The sequence below is a fragment of the Erithacus rubecula genome (genome assembly GCF_903797595.1).
Source record: "Erithacus rubecula genome assembly, chromosome: 2".
Classification (NCBI taxonomy): Eukaryota; Metazoa; Chordata; class Aves; order Passeriformes; family Muscicapidae; genus Erithacus; species Erithacus rubecula.
This window is the reverse complement of record NC_136685.1, coordinates 35,278,185-35,303,228: the sequence shown is the minus strand read 5'-3', so window position 1 is coordinate 35,303,228 and position 25,044 is coordinate 35,278,185. Positions and strand designations below refer to the sequence as shown.

General features: G+C 42.1%; 1 protein-coding gene across 3 annotated transcripts in view; it reads left to right on the top strand.

The window, feature by feature from the left end:
• The window catches only part of BACH2 (BTB domain and CNC homolog 2), a 184,092-nt gene that overhangs the window by 19,989 nt on the left and 139,059 nt on the right, over positions 1-25,044 (top strand). For all 3 annotated transcript variants that reach the window (XM_079297488.1, XM_079297491.1, XM_079297489.1), the window contains one exon: positions 23,297-23,383. The gene's annotated coding sequence lies outside the window, so the exon portion shown is untranslated. The remainder of the gene's footprint in view (positions 1-23,296; positions 23,384-25,044) is intronic.

Here is a 25,044-nt window from a genome sequence, read left to right as displayed (position 1 = left end):
AACGTGTCAAAGCCCTGCTTGTTGTTTCTGCCCAACTGAAGTGGTGATCATAAGTTTTCTTCTTTTTCTTGGCTGTTGATGCATGAGGGAGTTCAGTTTGTTTTGTTCATATACAGTTAGTGTCTCTACATAGTAAATATTTTTTGTCTTACTCCAAACCCTGGGTACAACACACCTGTTTTTTACTGTGATAGATGTATGTTAATTTAACTAATTGTCTTAAATGGAGGAAGTCAGCAAGTAGATGGAGGCTTTTAATTTCTTTGAAGCCATTCAGGAAAAGCAGCTGGATTCCTGTTCTGCATATGTCCTTATTCCATCCCATGCTTGACTAGTTTGGGAAGTGCTGTGATGAGCACCTTACATGGTGAGTTCTTCACCTGCATGAGTGGCTGGATGATCATTGCAGAGGCTGCAGAAGAAAGTGTGCCTGAATGTCTGGGGCAGAGAAAGTGGCTCAGCTTCATTTTTTATGGAGGAAGCCTTAGGGGTTTGGTTGAGCTTTTTCTCCATCCTGGTGAGTAACCCAAATGAGTGAGGCTTTCCAGGACAGAAGCTGTTGGGAAAAGTTGCTAGCTGACAGCCTAGTGCTTTGGGGCAAAGACATCCTCCTCAGAGCTTGGTTTCCAGCACAGTATGGGGAACAGAAGAGATGGGATGGGGTAATTTTTCCTGGGATTGACTAGTGTTAGTCTTTTTGCACCTTGCCCTGAAGCTTCTGTAGCTTTACTTCTTGAAGCTGATGGTGGGCTGGATCATAAGTGTGATCTGAGAAGGCATTTTCTTGTGTACAGTATAAACTATTATATTGACAGTATTTCCTCTGAAGGATGCATTTGGGAGTCTTGTTAAAAAATGTAAACAAAAAGTACTACTCTGTGGGGAACACTTAGCTTCTGCAGAAATGAAAATGAAGAAAACTAAATGCAGTGCATTACATCCAGCAGACCACTATCCAGTGAAATAGATAAAGGGATGGGGGACACTGTGTTGTCATGTGCTGATTTAGGGTCCCATCTCCTCCAAATGTAGTAGAAGAGCTATAGTGAACATTAACATTACAAAAGCAGTCATTCCCTGTATGGGACAACAAAGACCATGCTTACAAGCTGTGATCCAAATAATGAAATGGGGTTTTTGTGATTATTTCCTTTGCCTTGGAAGGGTGTTGTTTGAAAATCAGAGCTTGTAAATACGCAGGGAAGCCTTGGTGCTCCCGGCACTATTTTATTGCTCTGGAAAATGCATGGCAAAGCTGTTACAGTGTGTTTCCTCTTGGATCCAAAATATGAGTATCACAGAGGAACAATGGTAGATGAGATGTAGCCTTGTTAGTAAAAAGTGGAAGACAATGTTGATTTTTAAACAGATCACCCCTTGGGTGTAAATGCATTTGGTAGGTCGAGGGGATGACAGAGACTCTGGAGCAGGTCACAGCATGGAAGGTAAAGTGTGAATGTGGCCATTAGCAACTAAATCCAGCAAGGAAGGTATCCTGTTTTGTACTCATGGACTGTACTTTTAATTTCTTACAAAACCGTAGTTGTACCGCTTTGAAAGTGTTGGACCTTTGTGTAGTTACATACTATCCTTCTTGGGAAATGTATACATAATAGCATTGTTTTAGTGGGCCCTTTCTTGGGCTACAAACCTGTTTTAGATGGGACGTGTTTGTGCATGGAGTTTTACATAGCAATTGTAATCTTTGCTTTTGTGGGTAGATTTTTGAGCACTAAAATATTGAGCTGCAACACTGCTTCATTGTTAGACACCCTGACCTTTGCCTCTAGTTGGAAAGGGGGCAGGAAATCTTTGTTTCCTAAAAGCTGCCTAAAGTCACAGAAGAAAGCAGTATCCCTTCTGCAAGCAACATATGAAATGACCCCTTGGTGCAAACAGAAATAACTGCAGCCACATGAAAGCCATGCACAGGCTTGGCTGTGGGAAGTCAGTGATGATAGGAAGCAAATTAAAAACAGGGAGCTGGATGGTAATGCTGGTTGTCAGATATGTAGGCTCATAGGTTGCAATAGTTCTGCCTGTCAGGAGCTGCAGCCCATCTCTTCCCAGAGCAAGGGTGAGCCATGGAGCAGCTCTGTTCTCACTGCTTCAGCAGAAAGACCCAGTTGTGAGCAGAAGAATGGGGACCTTACAGGGAAGTGAAGTCAAAATTGATGCCTCTTCCCAACTCTTGGATTGTGTAAGAGAACAAAAAGCTATCCAGAATAGTGAAGACAAAACATCTCAGCCTCTCTTGCCAGTTGGAGAATTGCTAATAATGTGTATAGTCCTGGAACAAAAGACAACAAAACAAGTTACTTAAGAAAAGAATCTGTCACTCTGACAAAAATAGAGCTTTCAGCTAGTTTTTTTGTCTGAGCCTGTGTTTCTCCAGCCAATCAATCCTGTTACTGAATAAAACTCTGGAAATAAACTTAACAAGATTAATGTCTGTAACTATTTGTAAAACCTATGTGTTACACAGTCTCCTTAAATGAGATTATGTCATGTTTATAATACTTACTCATATTTTGTCCCCAGTCTGGTCTAAAATTGAATAGTTTTCATTAATTTTTCTTGCTTGTTTAATTTTGTGCTTAAACCAATAAGTTACAAATCCGCATGACTGCCCACTTATTGTTACACTCGGAATAATTGCACTGAGTCACTGTGCAGGGACTCAGATTGCCATGGGGTGTTAATACTTGATACTTAAGCAAGCATGTTTATCTGAGGGCTGGCTCATCAGTCTGTGGAATGTAATGTTTACTACATGAAGTTCAGCCTAGAATTATTGCAGTTATGAGATGTAGCCTGTGCTCATTAATAATGCCTAGAATCAGTGTTGGTATTTGCAGGGGTGTTAGGGAAATTATATACTGAGTGTGGGAAAATAAATGCAGGGAAAATAAGTTTAGGCTTTGAGAAAAAGGTGTTTGCATACATTTAATATGGTCTTCCTAAAAGGCTCTTTTTCTTGCCTGTGTTTTTATTTATCCATGTAGGTATCTGGTTTTTGTCTATGCTCTGTCTTGAATTCTCCAGTGGAGAATTTGGGATTGTGCAAACTAATAATCAATTCCCTTCATAAATGAAAAGATTTGGTTTTTTTCATGTCCAGATGTTTATTTCCAAGCCTTAATCCAAATGTTTAGTTTCAAAACTGATGCAGACTTTTTTTTCCCTTGTGAAATTTTTCTCTGCGGCAGAATAAAACCCAGGGAAACTGGTATTTGAAATACCATTTCACCTTCATTTATTTTGCTAATGTGTTTTCAGATAATTCAAATCCTGAGAAATTTAGTGGCAGCATCACCTGCTGGAGTGTGTTTTACAAAAGGAAAACAAATAATGAAGGGGGTTTAGGGTTTATTTACACCTTCTGCTGAGAGGCTGTTCTCCAGTAGTGAAGGAAGCAAGTGATGTTCTGCCAGCTCTTGGCAGGCAGGTAAGAGCAGGGAACCCTTCCCTGAGCAGATTCCCTGCTCCAGCAGGTAAGCAGCTGCTCGGCTGCTCTGTGGGGTGTGGGGTGGGGAAAGCCTGCAGAGCTTCTCTTCCTGGAGCAGGGTGGATGACTGCATGTAGGACTTTGTCAGAACCAATACTTGGGTTTTAGCAGAAAAGCATATTTTTTTTAAACTGCAGCAAATCCATAGTTCTTGCTTTTGGGATTACTAGCGAAGCATCAGAAGCAGGCTGGATGTAATTTTTCGTGGGAGAAGCATCTGTTCAGTTCCTCAGACTGAGATAAAGCAAACTTTGGATTGGAAATCAGATGAATTTGTCAGTCAGAATAACTGTATTGTGGAGCTCCAGGTGAGGAGTCAGACAACACTTCATTCTTTGTAAAAATAGAGAAAAGATTTATATGAGGTACCACTGTTTCACATTGGTAGTATTTAATGCCATTTAGGACAGTAGCTGTTGACCAAGGTGGTTTTGTTAGCTGATTTTCCTGTTGCTCCAATTCCTTGGAATATCCAAAGGAATCGTTGTTCAGAGACCACTTCTGTCAGTTTAATACTTCATGTTTCAGGTGGCATTTTTATATCTGTGTATGATAACTATAAATAATGATTCTTGTAATATTTTAGCATGTGTGTTGCAATAAGAACATACAGGGGAAAGGACTGAAGACATCATAGTTAAAGCTATTATTTTATGTATATACCACTCTTTGATCTCTTGTTTATCTTTTGCTGGCTGTACAAAGAATGCTTTAGTAAACAATATTGATTTGATAGAGAATGCAGAGGAATATGTATTAGGTGTACAAGAGAAGTTTACATATTTTTTCCAACTGCATTGTACCTTTTTTTAGATTAAGTGCTTTGCATTATTCTTAACAGCAATAACACATGGAGCATACTGAGATATTATACACATATCATTTGTTCTTGGGAACCAGTGTAACATACGTGGGTGTCAACTGCATATCACTGTGGTTTTTAACCAATTTATGTAGTTTTGTTCTGATGCAAAGCTTAAGTATGCTGGAACCAGGATTGCCACCCACTTTAAATGTTGTTGTTAACGGATAGCATTTATTTCAGTGACTTTAAAATCTTAACATTATGAAGTGGTTTTAAGAGGCTCTTGTTGCTTTTAAAAGCAATTTTTATATTCCATCTGGGTAATGTCTATCAGCATTGGTACTGGAGATCAGTCAGTAATGTGTAATGCGGATGTGGAATTCCACCACATTAATTTCACTAATGTCTCAAACCTCCTAGAAAGGTAGAGTTATCCCCTTTAACTGTCCAAGCAGTGTCCAACTGGCTGAACAGCAGTGTTCTCTCAAAGCTCTTGTTGATCACAGAATCCTCATTGATCGTCTGGATGGCATCCAGGAGGCCCATCACTTCGAGGAACACATGTGTCAGACCATATGACCTTACATAATAACACGCACGTGAGAAGCCCAAGGGCTGGGTAATCCGTGGGATGCCCTTTGCGATGCTGGCAGTGGGCTGGCAACATCTTGTGCTGGAGAGGTTTGCAACTGTCTACCTTGTGGTTTCTGCAGCTTTTGTTTGTCCTCCTGCTTTTCTTGTATAGCAGTTAGGCAGGGAGAATGGGAAATACAGCTTGTGCAGTCCACGCAAATGTTTCTGGAGGAAGCTCATGGATTGTTCCTGTTGCCTCCAGTCAATTCTTTGGCTGAAATTAGCTTGAAGATTAGAGGAGAGGATACAGCCACAAACGTGCACACACAAGCTTACAGAACAATGAACATACTCAGAGAAATTGCCCAGAGTAAATTTTTTGTGTGTCACGTAAACAAACAGATCATCAACATTCAGCGCCTGCTTGTTAGGTTTGTTTGTTAGGTTACCCTGTGTTGCCTAAGAGCTTAAGTTAAAACGCTTACCAGTGGTGTGCTTGATCTTCACGGATCCACTGATAGAAACAGGCTGAACCTCTTCACCCCTTGTTCCGTTTCTATATGTGTAAAATGGAGACTGCCTGCCTTCCCCAGGCTTAGAGAGGATTATTGACTCCTTACAGCCGGCTTTGAGAGGAGAAGCACTAAGCAGGGTGCTGTGACGTATGACTGCTCTGATGGAGATGGGAACTGGAAGGCACCAGGGTGCTCCTGGAGAGGGAGGAGCATCAGCCGGTGAGGACAAGGTCAGGAGAGTCCCTGCGTGGGCACTTGGGGTGGAGGAAGCCACTCTGGGCCACGGGGAGACTGGAGCTGCTCAGGGCTGCCTGGCCCTGCTGAGACATATGCAGCCTGCATTTTAGAGCAGCACAGTGAGACAGGCAGAGACAAAATACCCACAGTGTTTGGGTGTTTACGAGCACAAACCTGTTGGATTTAATCAGCTTATGCAAAGTGAATTCTACCTGGGACCTGCACATGCTGGGCTTGCTGGGTGAACTCAGGTTCTGGCATGGGTGTGTGCAGGTCCCTGCACCTTCCCTGGGCTGAGGGTTGCTGCCTTCAGGCTTTATCACCCTGCCCCAGATCTCGCCCAGAAAGCATACCAGGAAGGGAAAGCCTCATCACTTGTCATGATCCAGGACAAATTTGGTGTTTACCTGGAAAACCATGCTTGGGTTCTGCTTGACTAAGTCAACACTTGGTTCATGACAAGCTAACCTTATATAGCAGAATTGGGAGATCAAAGGTTTACCTGGCTCTTCCCACTCAGCTGTGTTTCTTTCCTTGTGTCCCATTCCTGTTGTCTCTGTGCTCACAGAATCAATTAGGTTGGAAAAGACCTCTGAGTCTGAGTCTAGCCTGTGACCAAGCACCACCAAGTCAGCACAGCCATGGTACTAAATGTCATGTCCAAATCTTTCCTTAAATATCTTCAGGGATGGTGACTTCACCAACTCCCTATGGCCAGCCCATTCCAATATCTAATTACCCTTCTGTGAAGAATTTTTTCATAATGTCTATCCGAAACCTCCCTTGGCACAGCTTAAGACTATGTCCTTTCATCCTGTCGGTGGGAGGAGAGACTGACCCCTACCCAAGTGCAATCTCCTTTCTGCCTATTATAGAGTGGTAAGGTCACCCCTCAGTCTCCTTTCCTTCAAGCTAAACAATGTGAGCTCTCTCAGCCACTGCTCGTAGGACTTGCACTCCAGACTTCACCAGCTTGGTTGCCTTCCTCTGGACCTGCTTCTGCTCTTCAATGTTTGTCTTGTGGTGAGGGGCCCAGAAATGGACACAGCACTCAAGGTGTGGCCTCTCCAGTGCCAAGCACACAGGAATTCTGTTGAGGGGTTACAGCCCCATGCCACTTGCTCTCCCTTTCAGTAGCTTCTCCAAGTCTCCTTAAGGGTCCTGGTGGCTTTTACCCTCATGTCGTGCCTGGTTTTCCTTCCTGCCCATTCCCTTCAGCATCTTGGGGATTTAACTCCATGCAGTTGGGCTGGATAATCCTCAACAGATAAAGCAGTGTCTGAAACTGGGGTACAATGAGCTCCTACACTGTGCAGAGCAAAGGGATGCTCAAGTGCATCCCTGCCTTCCATAGGACTTCAGATCTGTATGTTAAAAGTCAGCTGGTTTCTCATATTAACTCAACTGTATGTTGTTTTGGTTTTTTTTTAATGCTTCTCATCCTTCTCAAGTAAGCAGAAAGCTGTAAAACTTGAAGAAAATTTTATAAATCCAGGTAGAACACACTTCTCCTTGTACAAATTAATGGTCTGTAATAACTATTGTGTAGGAATTGATTTTATGCAGGTAACAACTTCATGATCTTGATATGATAAAGTAATAGAATTCTGCATTTTGTGTGTAAGCCCTGCAGTATTTCAGGGCTGTGATAGAAACAGCCTTTATCATGCAGGAATAACAATTGCATTCCAACATTTTTAGGTTTCAACATCAAACACAAGAGCAGCAAAACAAAAAATCTGAAATTCATTATCCATTTTCATCTGAGTTTGCCAGGCCCCACACTGCAACCGTAGTGGTACTTCAAAGACTGTGACAGTTCAGTTAAAAAAAATTAAATAATATCATCCTCTTGAAATATTAGCATAGGAGAAAAACAAAGGAAAAGCTGCTCTTGGCATCTGCATCTGCGATGGGTGGATAATTCCTTTGTCATTTTGAAGTTCAACTTAAACTTGCGACAGAAAACCTGGCACTTCATTATCATTAGGCTTCTTGCTGTCTCTTTTTGAAGTGGCTGGCAGGCTCCTGACTTTCCCCATGGAGCATGAACAGGGTGCCCCCAGCTCTCAGAGGCCTGGGAGAATGCACAAGGAGTTGCATAAGGGCAGAGAGGAGCTGTGAGGTGTGATTCTGTTATAAATGGGCTCACTTGGCCTGGGGGCTTGTTGCAGCAAGAAGCAGGGCTTGGAGGGTAGATGGTGTTCATTCCTGATAAAGAGAATGAGCACACTGATTCTGGACAAGCAAATAATGCCCTTAGAGTGCTTACTGTGTCCTCCTCTGCATCAGCTGAAAGAGAGGATAGAGCACGTAGACAACTGCTGGTTTGCCTGGCTACACACAAGTCTGGTACTCATTGAAGTAAAAGCTGGTTTCTAGAGCCTATGTAAAATCCACTCATATGCCTGAGTCCCTCTTCTGTGCCTTGGACAAACTAAACTTGAGGACGTGGAGTTAGATCTGAACTCTGGATAAGCATTTGTGTGCTTAAACTTGCTGGCAGCCTGAGAGGATGGTGCTGATCTGTGGAGGGAGGGAAGCTGCATTGTGATGTCCTGTTTTGAGGGAAACCATGGAGGTGCCAGAAGAGACACCAGTGTTGCTAACTGCTTGGGTCAAGACAGACCTAGAGGTGAAGTTGGCCTCCCAGGGCAGCAAGAGTGGGCATGGATCAGGTGCTGTGATTCTCCTGATTACACAGGTTGTGGCTCTCCTGGTTTTACCCAGAGCTGATTCTTGAGAGGAATAGGACTTAACAAAGCCATAAGTACCCCCTGGGCTGGCAGCAAACAGATGCTTTTGATGCTTGAGTAGGGCTGTAGGGCTGTTTACCCCCTCTTCTGTTGGTGAGGGTGATGCACCCCATCCCTCCCTACTTACATTAACAGCTCTGCAGTTCTGCAGCCAGCTCTTCTCAGTGTGGCATTACAAGTCTCCTCTCTTTTTATGGGCACATTTGAAATATCTTGTTGCTTATTATGCAAAGTATCTGCTTTTCATCACTACATCTTTTTGTGTGAATGCTGTGTTGAGTCTTCAGTATGTATTTAATATTTCTTGAATGTTACATGTTAATTGCTTCCAATTTTCTATTGCTTCATCTTTTGGCCACTTCAGCGTAAATTATTGTTATAGCTGCCCTTTTGTGAAATGTGTGGTGCCTGTTCCTATTTTTCTTGTCAGTTTCATTTAAATACTTGGCATTTAAGTAAACCTCCTTGCCTTATGTATTTTGTTTAGAACAACAGATTCCCACTGAATCAAATACGGGAATTTATTTACTTAATAGAGTGAGGGAGACTGTGTTGCATTACTGGCTGTAAAACAGACTGTTGTTGCCTGCAGCATTAAATTGAGAATGGTGTTGTTTTTGAAAATAGAAGTTTGTGTGTTGATTCTTTTAGATATATATATATATATCAGGCTCTCAAAAAATTTTATTACTGGTCTTCATGCAGAATTTCACCACAGCAAATGACACGTGCTTTTCTCCTATATCTTAGCCTTTGCCTATGGAAAAGGGTAGAGAATCTTCTTCATATTGTATGAAAAGGTGCTCCTTCAAAAGACTAACGAGGGGAACTAGATCTCAGCAATAAAAATGCATCAAGGTACTGTGTCCCTGACTCTGAAATTTACATGGCTCTTTCATTGGTGGAAGGGGGAGCTGCTGGAGTCCTTCTGAAACACTGCTGAGTGTCCTCATCCTGAAGACAGCTCTTGGAGGATGTAGGGGAAAGAGGATGGTGCAAAGTTCAGAAGTTGTAGGGGACAGAGAAGGGAGTGACTGGCAAAGAAAGCTGCATAGATGGTGATGAGTTTTGTCTTAGCCCTCTTGCAAAAGCTTGAATTCCTCCTGGATCTGTTAGTGACAGAGTGACAACTCTCCTGAGTGTGTCCTTTCCCTTTGGCTAGTGAAGGATGGGAAACCTTTCTTAGGATGTGTGAGAGCTAGACCAGATGAAACAGAGGGTGACAGGATACCCCATGTTATGATGTTGGGGTATTTTGTTCAGTAAGACAACTGTGCTACGACTGAGAGGTGCTGATGCTTCCCCACAGTCTCAGACCACTTATTTCCTGGCTGGCTGTGCAAATCCAGGTCCTGCTGTTTACTCCATACAGAAAGTATTTGGCATGAAGGGGATGTGGACATAAAGGCTTGTGTGAGGAAATGCAAGATCTCCCAAAGATAGCACAGAATTGTTTCTTAATGGGTTGTAGTACGGTGTGTCATAATAGACCTTCAGAAAAGTATGAAAAGTATTTGCCTCAGTGTCTGAATACCCTCTCCAGAGCAGGGAGTGGTCTCCTGCCTGTGCACACTGCTCTGGGATGGAGCATCAGGCTCCACTGTGTGAGCAGTCCCTCTACACCCTGCACCATAACCCTTTCACTCTTGAAATGTTGTATTTAATAACAAGGCCAATCACAGAATGGGATTTAACATTGTCTTTTGTAAATTAGTGTTTTGAAAGGAAACCAGTGGGCTTTGCTGGATGCCCATGAGTTGGTCCAGGTGCTTGTTTCTAATGCAGACAGTAGCTCATTCATGGGCATAAACCAAAGAGGATGTAGTTGATTGTACCTTTTTCTTTTAACTGAAAAAAGTATTTTTGTAAGTTATTTTACAGTGGCATTAAGTTAAAAATAGAATCAAGCAGGTGCTGTGCTAAAACATGTAGTGCATTTACAGTTTCACAGCATATCTCTGTTTTCTTCCTCTATATTACTGTTCCCCACAAAAGCAAGTGAATTCAAGACACAAAGCAAATGACTGACCATAATAACCTTTAAGGTGCTGGGTTATTCCTCAGGTTTATGCTGCTTTGGGATGCCTGTAGGTTGCATGCTGACTGTGAAAGAGTTTATCTTAATAGTTGCAAAACAAAGAAGTGCAGGACCAAAAGACTGCGTTATCTTTGAGATGTTATAACTCAGAAATGAAAAATAAATATCCTAAAAATGCCTTCCATTTCTTCATAAAATAAATGAAAACAGCATTAAATAAGTATCCAGTTATTTTTAGAAATTTCTAGAAAGCTTAGAATGCAAGGACATGAGTGTGACAGCTACCAGCCCACTACAAGACCACATGGAAACATTTAATTTAACATTTAAAGAGGCAGTTTTCAGATTATAGGATGTGATTTTAAAACCAGCTTTGGCTTGTCTTTGAAATCAGTTATTTTCATCCAGTAACCTCTGAACACTGTCTGTTTCTGCTTTGTCTGCCCTGCCTGCACTGAGGCTGGGAGAAGGCGAGGGGAGCACTGAAGCTGTGGGTATGTGCCCTGTGCTGCCGTGGCACCAGATGGTCCCACCCTGCAGCTCACTTGCTGCTTATTCCCTTCAGTTTCCCAAGCCTTACTAATTTTTTTTTTTCTTCTATAAATCATGAGTTTCCTTTCCTAGCAATTAATCATTTTGCTTATTTTTTGGTTCTATATTTAATCCTTCCCATTCATCAACTCTCTCACGCGTTAATCTTCCAATATTGGAAGAGATGCATGCATTTCTGTGCCAGTTCAGATCCCTGGCCGTATACCCCAGTTTCCTCTCTTTGTTTGGGTGACCAGAAACAAGATGCTCCAGAGGAAGGAGCAGTACTCCTGCCCCACCTCGAATGGCAAATACAACATCCTGACAGCCTGTGGTATCTTCACCCCTTAGTTATTGGGTCAAGACTGGAGAGACATGACACGTCTGTGTTCTTTTCCAGTGTCTTGCTGAGGTGGGAAACTCGTGTCCATTCTATTTTTTTAATCCAGATAGACCCTTAGCCTGCCTGGTATAAAGGGAAATGGATTATTTTGGGGTAAATTGCATGTTATATAGAGTATTTTTTTACACATCATGAGTTTTAATTAGAATGAAACTTGTTTTCTTCTTGAGTTACAAGAAATGCAATCTCCTCTTTTATCATCCCAGTGTATTTTCTAAAACTGGTTATTTTAAGCAGACCTAGTGGAGCGTGTTACCCAGAACCAAAGCACACCTTCCTTCCTCTAAGCAGCTCTAGAGCAAAGGTTTTGCTGTCTCCCCTTGGTTTTGGGTCACCCTTTGCCCAAGTGCCCCAGTTAAGAGCCCAGGTATGGGCTGGGCAGGCACTGGTCCTGTGCTGTCCTGCCACCACAGGAGGGCAATCCAAGCCATCCCTGGTGGCACCACAAACTGCTGGAGAGCTGTTTGTCAATTGGCTTAAAGGCCACCACTGTCTGGATGCATTTGTTATTTGGTTTTTTGGGGGTTTTTTTTGAGTTTTTGACAAAACAAGGTAGAGATATGAGCTCAGTGTAGGTAGGACAAGGGGTAATGGCTTTAAACTGAAAGAGGATGGCTTTAGATAAGATATTGGGAAGAAATTCTTGACTGTGAATTTGGTGAAGCACTGGAACAGGTTGTCCAGACAAGCTGTGGATGACCTATCCCTGAGCGTTCAAGAGCTTTGTGCAGCCTGGTGTAGTGAAAAGTGTCCATGGCAGAGGACTTGGAATTAGGTGATCTTTAAGGTCTCTTCCAACCCAAACCATTCTATGATCTATGAATAAGAACTCTTTTGCTCCAAGATGCACCTGCAGCACATGTGGACTGCTTTATTTTACTTACATCTATGAATTCTACAGAAAACTTTGTAAAAGTCACGTCCTGTCTCTTAAGCTATTCTCCCAACCAGCCTTGGGCTTAAAAACACTTCATGGGAAGGATGAAGAGGTTTGCTGAGGTTTTGATACCTGCAGCATCAGTTGGAAAGACCTGAGGCTCTTGTGTCCAGTGCAGTAGGGCTTCCTGTGGAGCAAACCTGGCCAGTAGAGCCTACAGGAGGGGTTGATAGCTCTGGATTTGAATGCGTGCATGCAATGCATTATTTTTGGCAACATGTGCTGCCAGCATCTCTTATCATTCCATGACTTACTACTCAGACATATGAATAACTTCCCACTTCTCCACTGCAGGTTGATAGTAGTGCCCTTTGTGGACTTGTGTGAACTCCTTTAGAGTACATAGTGTTGCTTTGCCTTCAGTGTGTGTACATAACTGCTCAGATAAAATAAATCCATAGTACCTCACCGCAGCTGTCAGTTGAAGGAAGTTGTGCATTTTCCCCTTGAGTTTTGGGATAATTTTTCTCCATCCTTTCCTTCTTTGTAGTCCTAGTAGCATGCTACTTTTTAGATCTCTTTCTTTACAGATGAAAAATCACTTTCTGATTTTTTGTGTTCAGAATTATGCAAAGGAGTTGCTGAACATAAACATGCAACTGCAAATGCCATAGAAAAGTACTCTACAAAGATTCCACCGTTAACCACACCAAAGAAAACAAAAATGCAAGGTTATTCAAATCGATGTCACATGCAGGAAGTGACATTTAAATTCTTACTCATTTAAAATTAAGCCATCTTACAATTTTCCTCTTCTGAAGTGTTGAAGATTTTCCATTAGTGAAAGAGTTGTCTTGCAGGCCTTCAAGAATAAATGTTTCCATTATTTTTTTACAGAGGCTTGAGCTGTAGGGCTCTTTAAAAATGATAGTATGCATGTGAGTGTGAAAAGTGTGTACATTTAATTGGCTATTTGAGAAGCTGTGCTAGAAGACTGACCTCAGAAGCATTAGGAAATGGCAGTTCCACTGCTTATCTTTACAATTCATAAAAAGCATTGTTTAATTCTTGGAATAAGAGGGTGTTTCAGTTTTGCTCAGTTTTTGTCTTTGTTCTGGTTTTCTTTGCTTTTTTTTGTGTTTTTCCTTGTCCACTTTAGTGGTGGAATATAGTAGTGAAACAACTGTGTGGTTTATGGCTTTTACTCCAAAGTTTATAATTTTTTCATTGTGTTGAGCCTTCTGTAAACAGATTTTCTTGAATCCAAACAAAAAGCGAGGGCTGTGACGTGGAGCCAGTTTTGGCTGTGAAATCATCAGGGTCAAATCCCTTGCATACATCCAGTCCCAGGAGCAGTGGGCTTGCCCAAGTGCTGACTTTCCCCACTGCTCCCAGCTGTGCTCCTGCCTGGATGGAATCTTGAGCTGCTGGTCCCCTCCATCACTGAAGTTGTCTAAATGAGTATGTTCTCCTTACTTTTTGAAGGAGTGCTGCTAGAGGAAGTGTCTGTCATTCCTCTTTGTTGGAATTGCTGCTCCTTCTGCTCGCTGGTTGTGCTGTGGCTTGAATGCAGCTGTTGAAGCTCCTCTGAAGCATGAAAGGACAATGCATTTGTTTCGTTTCTCAGGTATCTGCCAGAAGTATTTGATACTGTTGAAGTATCGAGATGTTATCTCAGTCACTTTCGTTCTTGAGCATTTCTCCGTTGCAAAGATTGAAAACAAAACCACCAAATTTGAAGTATGAACTGTCTTTCAAATGGGGTATAGCATTTAATGTACTTTTAGCTGGTAAAATCATCACGAGTGCCAACTGGTGAAATTTTGATAGTTACTGTTGAATCTTGTTTATTAGATTGTATGTTGCTTTTATTTACCAGTTATCTGCAACATTGAGGAAAAACATGTCTTCATTTCCTGTATATTATTCTGTCAGCCAGAAGTGTTTCCTACTGGAAGGTGTTAAAATAAGTCTAACAAGGAAAAAAATTTAAAAGATACTGTGTTAAGAAAAAGGGGGGGGGGGGGGAAGCTAAAATCCTGTTAAATAATTAAGATGCTTTGGGCTCTATCAGGATTGACAGTGTTCTTGCCATAATATACATATGCAAAAACTGTAAGAAGTTTAATATTTTATAGCAAGGATAACTCCAAACCCTAAATCTACTGGCTTGTTTCTATGGTAACAAATATTGAAATATGTCTAGCCAACACTGTAGGTTCCCCCTATTTAATTTCTGTCTATGGGTTCTAGGAATTCATTAAGACTGTTGAATCCTTTCAAAATTGGTACATTTTATTGTAAAATTTCCTAAGATTAATGTTGAACACAACTCTAAATTTTAACATAAACATTTCTTTGAAAGAGATTTCTTAGCAAGTGAGGGATTAGAGTTTTATTCTAAGACTATATGTGCGTTGATCTGGTATTTTTGTTCTTTGTTGGCAAGTTGAATTTTTTTTTTTTCTGTGCACAACTACTGAAAAAATGGAGTTTCAGTCTATAGATTCTGATGAAAATATTGAAGGCTGCATAACTGGAACAGTCTGGCTAGAAGACAGCAATGGTATGAAGTCAGCACCTGCAGGCTTTGGTTTAGTGGTCAGAACTTTGCAGCAAGAGCTACTTTTAAGGGATCCTGTCCTACTCTTAAAATTAAAATGAAGACTTACAAGGAGCTTCAGTATTTTTTTCTATTAGTTGCACTTAACTTGTGTATTACAGAGCATTTTCTAAGTGTCTGATTTAAGCTGTTTTGTGTCTGACATCTTCTGGTTGTTTTTCTTTTGAGGGCAGCCCGGCAGTGTTGGGAAGTAATCTGAAGTGTTGGCTGTGAGATTCCATTTCCCCAGTGGTAACTGAAACCACAAGCACCTAGTCCCAGCTGTAAGAGGAAAATTTTGAAACTTTGAAGTGAACATCAGGTTGATGCAATATTTTGCATCTGGTTGACTAGCATGCAGCTGGAAGCATAAAGACTTCCTCCCTCAGCCTGCAGGGACTCTGGTTTCTGCTGGCATGTAGTAAAGATAATGAGGCAGCAGAAAGAAAATTTCAGAAACTGAGATTTGCACTTAACAGCTGTGTTTCAGGAGCCCGTGGTTATGGACTAAATGCATGTTTTCTCATAGGGCTAATAGCATACAACCTTTTTTTCCTTCAAAGAGACTTATAGCAGGGGACTTGGAAATCAGACCCAGCAACCTTAACTGATGCCTCATAGGGCAAGGAGGTGCAGCTGGCAGTGTCTGAAGTACTTAATAAAAACAGAAGATGGTGTTCAGAAAAAGTGTGATGCATTCATTCATATCCATCTGGAGCAATAAGGAAGAAGGTGGGCTATTTATTGGGCAAAGGATTATCTCCACAGTCCTGTGTGAAAAAGAGTGATTTCAGTGTGAGCCTGAGGCAGTGATTTCCATCTAGTGCTGGAAGAGCTACTTACACCTCAGGCAAAGCCAGGCTGAAAGAAGGGGCCAGTGTATGTGCACAAGGGAACATGAAAAGAAAACAACAGATATTGATGATATTCAACTGTGTTGTGAGAAAAATATCCTGTCACCTTGCAAGCCCTAGGTAAATCTCCAAAACCTGTCTTTATTACCATAAACAATATGTAGAAGAATAATTCAGGTGGTGTTCAGTGAAGGAGTTGCATTGGGTTGGATATGGGAGACTTGAGAGGCATTCCTGTGGGATCACTCAGGATGCACTGTTGGCAGGCACAGTGCCACCACCAGAGCCTTCCACTGCTGGGGCCGAAGCACTATTGCAGCAGGCAGCTCCAGTGACCTGACCAGTGCCCTGCATGCCTCCCTACACACCACACACACACTCCAGTGAGGTTTCCTTACCAGCACCAGGTTTCCCCAGACATCTGGATGTTTAAAGCAGTTAAGTCATGGTGCAGTTACACAGAAACAAAGGAAACCCTGGGCTTTCCTACGCTTCCAGCCTGTGTGTGTGATAGTCCAGGGTCTTCCTGATGATCCAGTGGCTCCTGCTGTGTCTCAAAGTGTCCAGTCACCTGGCTGGCACCGCTGGTGCCTTCTGTTGTGCAAAGAGTCCACAGCACCGGTTGGTGGCCCCGTGCCCAATGTTTGTGCTAGCCAGGGCACAACCTGCAGCTTTCAGACTGAGCTACCTGCACTGAATTTGTTCCTTAACAATCCCAGCTCTTATGTTGCTTCTCCTTGGTGTGTATTTATCTGACTCCGAGATATTCCTTTTTTCATCACATATGTCCTGTGATATTTTTTGTACTAGCATGGGCTGTGCAAATAGGCGCTGCACAATCACCAATACAAAATGTTATCAATCTCCTAATATCATCAGTGAGTTGTATCACTGTCAAATACTCTCGAGAGTGTGTGCTTTTGTGGTACCCAAAGTTCCTGGGGTTCCTCATGCTGAGAAGCATTATGGCTGTTGTGGGAGCTTTGCCTTCATGCACCCCTACACCATGCACTCAAGAAACACTGATGTCCACTCTCGTCAGTATTTTGAACTCTCCAGGCTTGATCCCAAGTCCGTGGAAAGACTGCAATGGGCTTCACTCAAGGGGCCAATTTAAATGATGGATGTGTATTCCTCTTACTCTGAAATGATGCTTTTCTGCAGGGCTGATATTTTTTCTTCTTCCTCTTTTCTCTTTGTTTTAATGATGAAATTTTCCTTTTATTGAAATAAAAAAGAAAACAACCTCCAATCTTGTAACAACACGGTGGAACTTGTATTTTCAGGATGTGAAGTGTTCATATGTATTTAGAGTACCCAGTGCAGTGTGGATTGTGACTGAGGTGAAAGCCTTTTTTATTTGCTTTTTTTGATATCCAATCACAAATTCAGAAGAAAATGAAGGAAACTGACTCAAGACTTGCTAGAAAAATAAAAAAAAAATTGCCCTTTCAATTTCTTGTGTTAAGTGTGGTGCTTGTCAAAACCATGGATATGGTCCAGCCCCAACTTTTTTTTCATATGTAACAAAATAATTGAGTTTTGAGGCTTTTTCACATCATAGTGATGGACTTGTCAAATTTGTTTTCAGGAAAAGAGAGTAGGGTTATACATGTGCATGAAGGCTGTGAATACTCCCATTCCATTAGGTTTGTAATCTTCCACAGGCAGAACAAGCCTGCTTACTGTAGCAAGGCCAGTTGGTAGCTATCAGGAAGCTTTCATGACACCAGCTCTTCCACCTTACTTCAAAACATCTGGTATATATCAGGGTTCTACTAACTCTTTCTGACTCTTGGAGCTGTGAAATGAAAAAGCAACTTATATTATTCTGTGATCAACTTTCACGTTTTCATATGGTCTCTGTGCAGACATATCAGAATATGCTTTGACTTGCTCCTACAGTCTGAAGAATACTGATGATCTGTGTAGTAAAATCCTGCTGAGAGTGAGCATGAGTTGAGGGGGGAATCACATGTGTAGTAAAATGCCAGTGGTTGTATGGACTGCTCAGCACAAGGCAGAGGCAGAGTTCAGCCAACAATTTCCACTATTAACCTTCATGGTGTTCATGCAGATCAGGTAGTCAGTGTTCTTTTGCAGACCTAATGCTAGTATTTCCTCTAACATAAGCATGCCTAGGAAGATGCCTACCAGATGATTAAAAACATAATAAGCAGCGTGAGTACATGCAGAGAATACCTGCTTTGTTACGGGAGCATGTGTTTCCTGCAGGAGTTACAGCTCCTTGTGAGAGGAGAAACAAGGATTTGTAGAACTGCATGCCTTTTAAATGTCTCTCAGTGCTTAGTACTTTCCTGAAAGTGTGGGTAGTTGGATTTTTCCTGATAGGTTATTTGGAGGCCTGCAGTTTGGAACAGAAGGTGGATGGTAAAACTCCATAAGGACTTTATGTGATATTCACAACAATAATTTTACCAAGAGTGTCTCCCTGCCCCATTTCCCAGCTGATTAAAAATTCTGTTTCTTATTTTTGCGTTCTCTGGAGGCGAAATTTTGAGAGGTCAGGGGTGACTCTGTTGCAGCTTCTTTTCTGTCCTCAATTCCCTAGCCTTATGGTGAAGTGTTTTTCCCTGTAGTTGGTTCTGCTGTAGTGGTTAAAGACAGAAAATGTTTAGCTTAACCCTGAGGCAGCTCAGACTTAGTGCTGGATTAATTAAAAAGTAGTTCTGTGCCTTCTGTAGCAGCAGTGTTTGGGAGGGGAATGGAGGAAGGAGTGCTGTGTGCTGGGGACAGGGGGCTCATCATGCCAGCCAGGATCCTGCTGTCTGCTGGAGATCCTGGCACTTAAGGGCAGCGTGTATTTTCTCCCAGGTCTGCCACAGCTCCTGGAGCTGAATCTTGCTTGCAGTGGTCTGTATGTAAGGGAGCTGTTTCACTATGCCAGTGGTTGTTTTTTGTGGTTTTTTTTTTTTTTAAAGTTGTTTCAGCAATCCCCTTTTCCATCCTGGGAGGAAGAAAGTAGCCCTTTGGAAGAGGGGCTAGGTAACTAAGTTCTGTGCTTTATCCTCCATGTTATGTACTTTGTGCAAGTTAAAAGGCTTGTTCTGCCTTTCATCTTGTGTGCTGTTTTCTGCAGATATTTCCTAACTTCTCCCATGACGTTTTTGCCTGGTTCTTCAGAAGATTGTATGGACTGAAAGAGACTATTGTTTCTCCAAAAGTGCAGGCATGTGTACATGGGCTAATCTGGTTGGTACAGGATTTCAGGAGTGGGTGTTGAGCTGAGGAACAGGGTTGGGATGTGTGCGCCTACAAATTCTTGTGAACGGCGCACTCTCCTATTCTGTAAATAATATCACATTTCACTTTCTAGGTTTGCCATTCATGTTTCTCCAAAAGTTGAACTTCAGTATCATGAGACATAAACAAGGAAATGGCATACGGGAAGGTTGCAAAAGTTTTGTTTAGCAGGGGTTGGAAAGCTGATCTGGTTTTCAGTCCTGCACCTCGATAAGTGTCAGCTACTTGATTGCATGGAGACTCAGCACGTTTGTTTTTCACAAACATCATATGTTTAAAATTGATACTTCAATTTAAACATTGTCGTTCTAGTGATGTCTTTCTAGTGTTTTCCTTCCCCAGGTTTGGGTTTTCAGTTTTGAAGTACAAGATAGGCAAACAAATACTTTTCAGCCTGGTGTTTAGGAGGTAGACTTTGACAATCAAGGTGCATTTGCCAGCTCTTGGGAAACTGCAGTCCGAACATTGCGTTTGCAGCACACGCATTCTACAAAGCACTTTGGATACAAGACATAAGGCAAAATTCATTAGTTTTTTTTTTCATTTGGATGATATCACCAAGGAGCAAGGAAACCCCCAGTTACTGTTTTTGTTTACAGCAGCATCTTGTCAGATGAAATCTTGCCACATACTTGTTTCCTCTTTCGGGAGCATTACCTAAAAGATGATGGTGCTGGGATGACTCCAGCTTCCTTGTGGTGACCCAGATCTCTGCTGGCGATGAGATCTCTATCTCTCCAGGGCACGGAGTGGGAACAGCAGTTGTGTTTTTGACTGCTGATCCTCGGGCATGTTCCCATACAGTATTTCCAGGCTCGTCAGCACCCTTGCAGCACCTTGGCTATTGCTGCTGACGTGCCCTTGTCTGGCGGCAAAAGGCAGATTTTATTCCACGGTCTGGTTTATGTAGGTCTCGTAAGAGGGTGTGAGGCAACTTTAGGGTGGTTTTAAATACTACTTTTAGAGTATGAGACAGCATAAAAATCCTGGTAGGTTTGTTTGGGGTTTTTTTGCAGCAACAACATTGTATAACTGACAATTTGCTGCATCTTGACTTTGGTACAGTTTCTTTCCTTGGTCAGAAATAGTTGCTGCTTACAAAACAGCTGCTTGGTACTAGAGGGTGCAGACTGGGAAGACTGACACTTACTGGTAGTTTAAGAATTTGAGGATTTATCCTGTGTTTTGTTGATGGGATTTGGTTGGCTGAAATGCTTTTTGATGGATTCACAGGAATTCCCAGGTGTGGATAAAAGCACTTGGTGATACTCAGTCAAAGAGGATAGAGAAGAGGGATTGTGAAGTGAGGAGGACACGGGGGGTCGTCTGGTTTCTTTACATCTACAGGCTGTCATATTTAACAAAGGGCTTATAGCTTCACCCATAGTCTTGTGTGTGTTTTAGCACTGCTGTACCAAACTGCTATGTTGGCTACCCTTGAAGGGTTTTCCCAATGCTTCTATTCCCAAAGCTTCCTTGCTTTGCAGCCACCTCACTGTTTGTCCAAGTGGTATTTCTGAAAGTGCATGTCCTTTTCAGCAGCCCATGGTCACAGTATGGAGCACTGGAACCAGTCTGTGAAGCAATCTCTTCCTATCCAAGACTTCTTTTGTGTTAGTCTTGGTGCAGTAGCCAGGAATGTTTGAGACGTGTTTCTGCTGACAGTTTTCTGCTCTGCACTCCTGAGGATTGGATGTAGGGCAGTTTGGAGGGTTCCTCACAGTGGAACTCCCTATTTACAGCCAGTGAATTCATTAGAGCCCTGAATTATTTACCTTAAAGAATTCAGGTCCTGAATTATTTACCTTTAAGGTCTGTCTTCCTCTGTTGTTCATTTGGTTGACTGTAGACCTATTCTCTGTTATAAGCTATGGATGTCTAAGGTAGCAAAATATCCAAGGCACTTTCAGCTATTTACTCTTATTTTCATACACAAATACATTACAACCTTCCAACTCAAGCATTCTGTGATTCTGTAAGTTCAGAGTGACACTGATACAAAATGGATTTGTGCAGATTTTGTAAATGCATGGACAGTTTTTGAGTGTGTCATCATCCTCTTCTCTTTCTGCAAGTCGCCTGCCTGCTGCCAGCTGTAGCTGCAAGCCCTGGGCAAACTCCCTATTCAGCATCTTGTTTTTTCCCTGCTGTCCCATATTTGGCCCAAATTTTTATTTATAGCACAGTACTCAAATCCTACTGAAGAAGTTTGTCATTTCCTCACAATCTTACTCTGTTTACCAGTGTCAGGCTTCAGGATTTGACAAATTATTAGGGAAGTCCCACTTTTCTTTACAGGAAGAGACTTAAAACAAGAGGACACAGGATCCAAAGGATTTTACAGCCTTGCTGCTGAGACATCTCCATACTCCACAGTGTTCATGTACTGGAAATACAGTTCCCTTCTGCTGTGACTGTTCATTACTTTTAGTTGAGAGAAGCCAGGTTTTCAGGTTGGTTAGGAATTCACAGTTAATGGCTGCTTGAGGGATACTGAGTTTAAATGACTGGTGTAGTGCTTCACTGGAGCTGCATGGCAGCTCTCCAAGGCACAGCTCGTCTGCCTTGGAGAGGGTGGCAGGGAGTGTCAGGGTGGCTGCCATCCTTCTGCCAGCAGCTGTTAGAGTTGTCATGTGCTCTTACCCTGAAGCCCTGATGCACAGTTCAGGTACGTCCCATGTGCCAAGAGTGAAGGCAGCTGCAGCAGGCAGCTCACCTGCCACATTTCCCTCCCTCTTTGGGGCTGAGAGCTTGAACTCATCAGCATTCTCTCTTCAGCATACCTGAGGTGCACCAAAGTCTGCAGGAAGCAAACAAATGGGATTGTCCACTGGCATAGAGTCTTGGATACGATTCTTCAGCAGTGCTGCAGCTGCACAGCCACCAAGCAGCCCTCCATGCCTAATCCCAATTCTCACTCTCTTCTCATCCTACCCTCCAATTTTCTGTCCCCATTAAGTGAAATTTCTTGTTTTGACATGTTTTTCCCTGACATTCCCTGGTGCAGATCTTGGCTGCTGTGTTTTGAGTACAGATGACTCCAGGCTGCAGTAGGGAGGTCACCCAGATCAGCAGACCCTCCTTGCTTGGGAGGTGGCCCTACCCTGGTTGGCAGCAGATGCCAGAGGCAAAGGTCACCTCTATTCTACTGTGCCCTGGACTAGACTGTGTTCATTGCATCCTGTGGCACTGGGCTAAACCCAGGTTTAAACTCTGCACCAGAGATTGCCAGAACTTGGTCTTTCCAGCCACTTTTTTTGTGAATGTCTCAAACTGCTGTGACCGAAATCTTGCAGCAAAACTTTCTCTCAGTCATCCTTGTCAACCATGAACAAAGTATGCCAAGTGCCTGAGCCCTGAAATGCAGGAAAGGTACCACAGCCATATCCTCCACCCTGTGCTGTGTGACTGGATTCAATTGTGTATGCCCTAGTGAAGGCAGGGGATCATAAGCACATGGTTGAGTTGCTTCTCTTTAAGTGAAGGGGTTTGTTTTGTTTGCTTTCAGAGAAAGCAATTAAATACTGACACTAATGGCATTGCCAGTACTGAAAATCCAGTTTCCTTTACTTATCATGTGTCTTGTGTCCATTCAGAGGGCTTGGGAGTGGGGGGTTGAGGTTGTGTCTTCAGATGGATTTATACCATACAGGCTTTTTTTCTTACTTATTTAAATGTGGGAATGTTTTCTATGAAGTGTATTAGCAGGAGAATTTGACACTGAAGCTTAAAGCTTCTAATATGGGAAGTGAGGAGTAAACACACACACTAAAAGACCCTTTTGAGAATTTTAAGTGGAGTCACTACTTAAATAATGTTGTAGGTACAGAGTATGGGGAAACTTTATGATTAAGTAATCTACCGTCGATGCAATTTTGCAAGTATTATTTTTACATAACTGCTGTGGTCATTAGTGGCATGTATTTGCTGTTGATACTGAAAGAAATTTAATTAGCTCTCTCTCCCTCTATATTTCTGCTTTTGGTGGCACTGTCTGCTTGGCATTGGTCCCAGTGCTGCCAGGCAGGATGGCCTGGGAAGAGGGCAGGGGATCTGAGCATAGGAGAGCAGTGTTCTGCTGTGTAGCTCTATAAGTGATGCACTGTGGTATCTCATCTGCCTCTCCAAACTGGGGTTGGGAGTGGGGGGTATCTGTTGCTTCTATTTGATCAATGAGTGATTTGGGGGAAAGGACTTTTTCTTGATTAATGTTTTTATGAGATGAGGCAGAAAACGAAAGATCTGAATATCTACTGCAAAACTGCTGTAATGCAAATAATAAATAATTGCTTGCAGTTAATCAATTTTCTCTTTTGTGTTGTTTTTCACACAGAGCAATGAGGCAAGAGAGAAGTTTTTAAAAACAGAAAAATGTGATTGCATAAACATCGCTGTTGGCAGGAGGACTCAGTGGATTCAGGTAATAATGTGCCACCACTTTTTATTATGCTTTGTAAAAACTGGCTGGGTTTCAGGCTGCCAGTGGCCCTTTATCAGGGGCTGAGGAGTAGAGGAAGGGGACAAGGTATAACAAGACCCAGTAGCTGGCTGTTAATTCATTCAGACCAGATGAGAGGGTGTGGGTGTTCCCACAGTGCTGGGGAGTGATGCTGGGGCTGCAGTAGCTTCTTTCTTTATATCAGGCCATTGTATCTGAGACTGGGTTTTTTTGTTTTGTTGGGGGTTTTTAATGGGTTTGTTTTTAACCCTAGGAGATTCTCTCCTTCGACCTCTTACAGCTGTGTCGATGTAGGCGGGGAAGCTCCATGCCTGTTTCATGGAAGAAGGTCAAATGATTAGCAATCCCTTCAGACTGCAGAACCCTGAATCTACAAATATTTCCCTTGAATTCCCCTTTTAAAGGGATTTCTGGATTAGAGCAGATCATTATCTGCTGAAAGACCCAGACCTAGATCATTACTGCTTTAGAGAACTACTGCTGGTTTTTTTTGTATGTGTGAATGAAGACAATTTCTCATTGCATCGTTGTAGGAAACCTGAAGTGTGATGTTTAAGCATACTACTAATGTTTGCAGCGTATAAAGTAATGCAGTTTAACATATTTAGATCCTGTTTTGTAGGAAAAGTAAATTCCTCGCTAAAATGCATCTCTTATGGTTTTAATCATTTTAATTGTTTCCCTCACTGAAGGGGAGTGCAGAATGAAGGCAGGGGGAGTTTACAGTGCTAATTGCACTCCATGTTTGTAATTGGGAGCAGATCCTATTCTCAATCTTCTTAGGCAATCCTAGTGAAGTCATCAGGCTTTTCACAAGCATATGGTTTTCCCCACGCCTGTTTGATTCTGGGATAAGGGCCTACGGTGTGCTTTTTTGTTCACTGATTTATCATATGGAGGAAGTTTGAAAAATATGCATCATCTTTTCCAATGTAGATTCTTCATTTATAGCAACAGTTGAAGAGATTCTGCAGTATTTTATTGCAATCAACAAAGCTCATTGGCTTAGACTGAGCTGTTTCTAATTGGCAAGTGCATTTTCTTCTTTAGGGGCAAAGTGAGGAAAAAAACAGTTGTGGGTTTGCATTGCTATAGTCATGACCAAGAAGGACATTTTAAAAGGATATGAATGGGTGTGGATTTGATATTTCCTAAAGCCAGCTTCTTTTTAGTATTAAATTGCATACTCCAGGAAGCTAGTTGCTGTATCAACATTGGTATAATGACACATTATTAAAAAAATCAATATCCAGTCATAGAAATAAGTCCTGGTGTAAGCAGTTGGGTGCTTACAGCTGTGGTTTGTATGTATTTGCAAATGTAATGGGCTTTTTTTCCCTTGTAGCACTGGTAACTTGGATAAACACTGTATGAGTGACTCATTGCAGAGTATAAACTTACTTTAAAGGAGCAAGTGTTGGATTTGCTGAATATCCTATTGCTTGCATCCCTGAATACTTACTTGCAATAGGTCATGATTAATCTTAAATTGGCCAGCCTGAGGGGAAAATTATTGCTGATGTCCCATAGGTACTTCAGAAACAAACGTAATGATGGAAGTGCTTTAAGAACATAAATAGTAGTTAGAATTCATAAAATCGTAAAGCAAACATATGGTACAA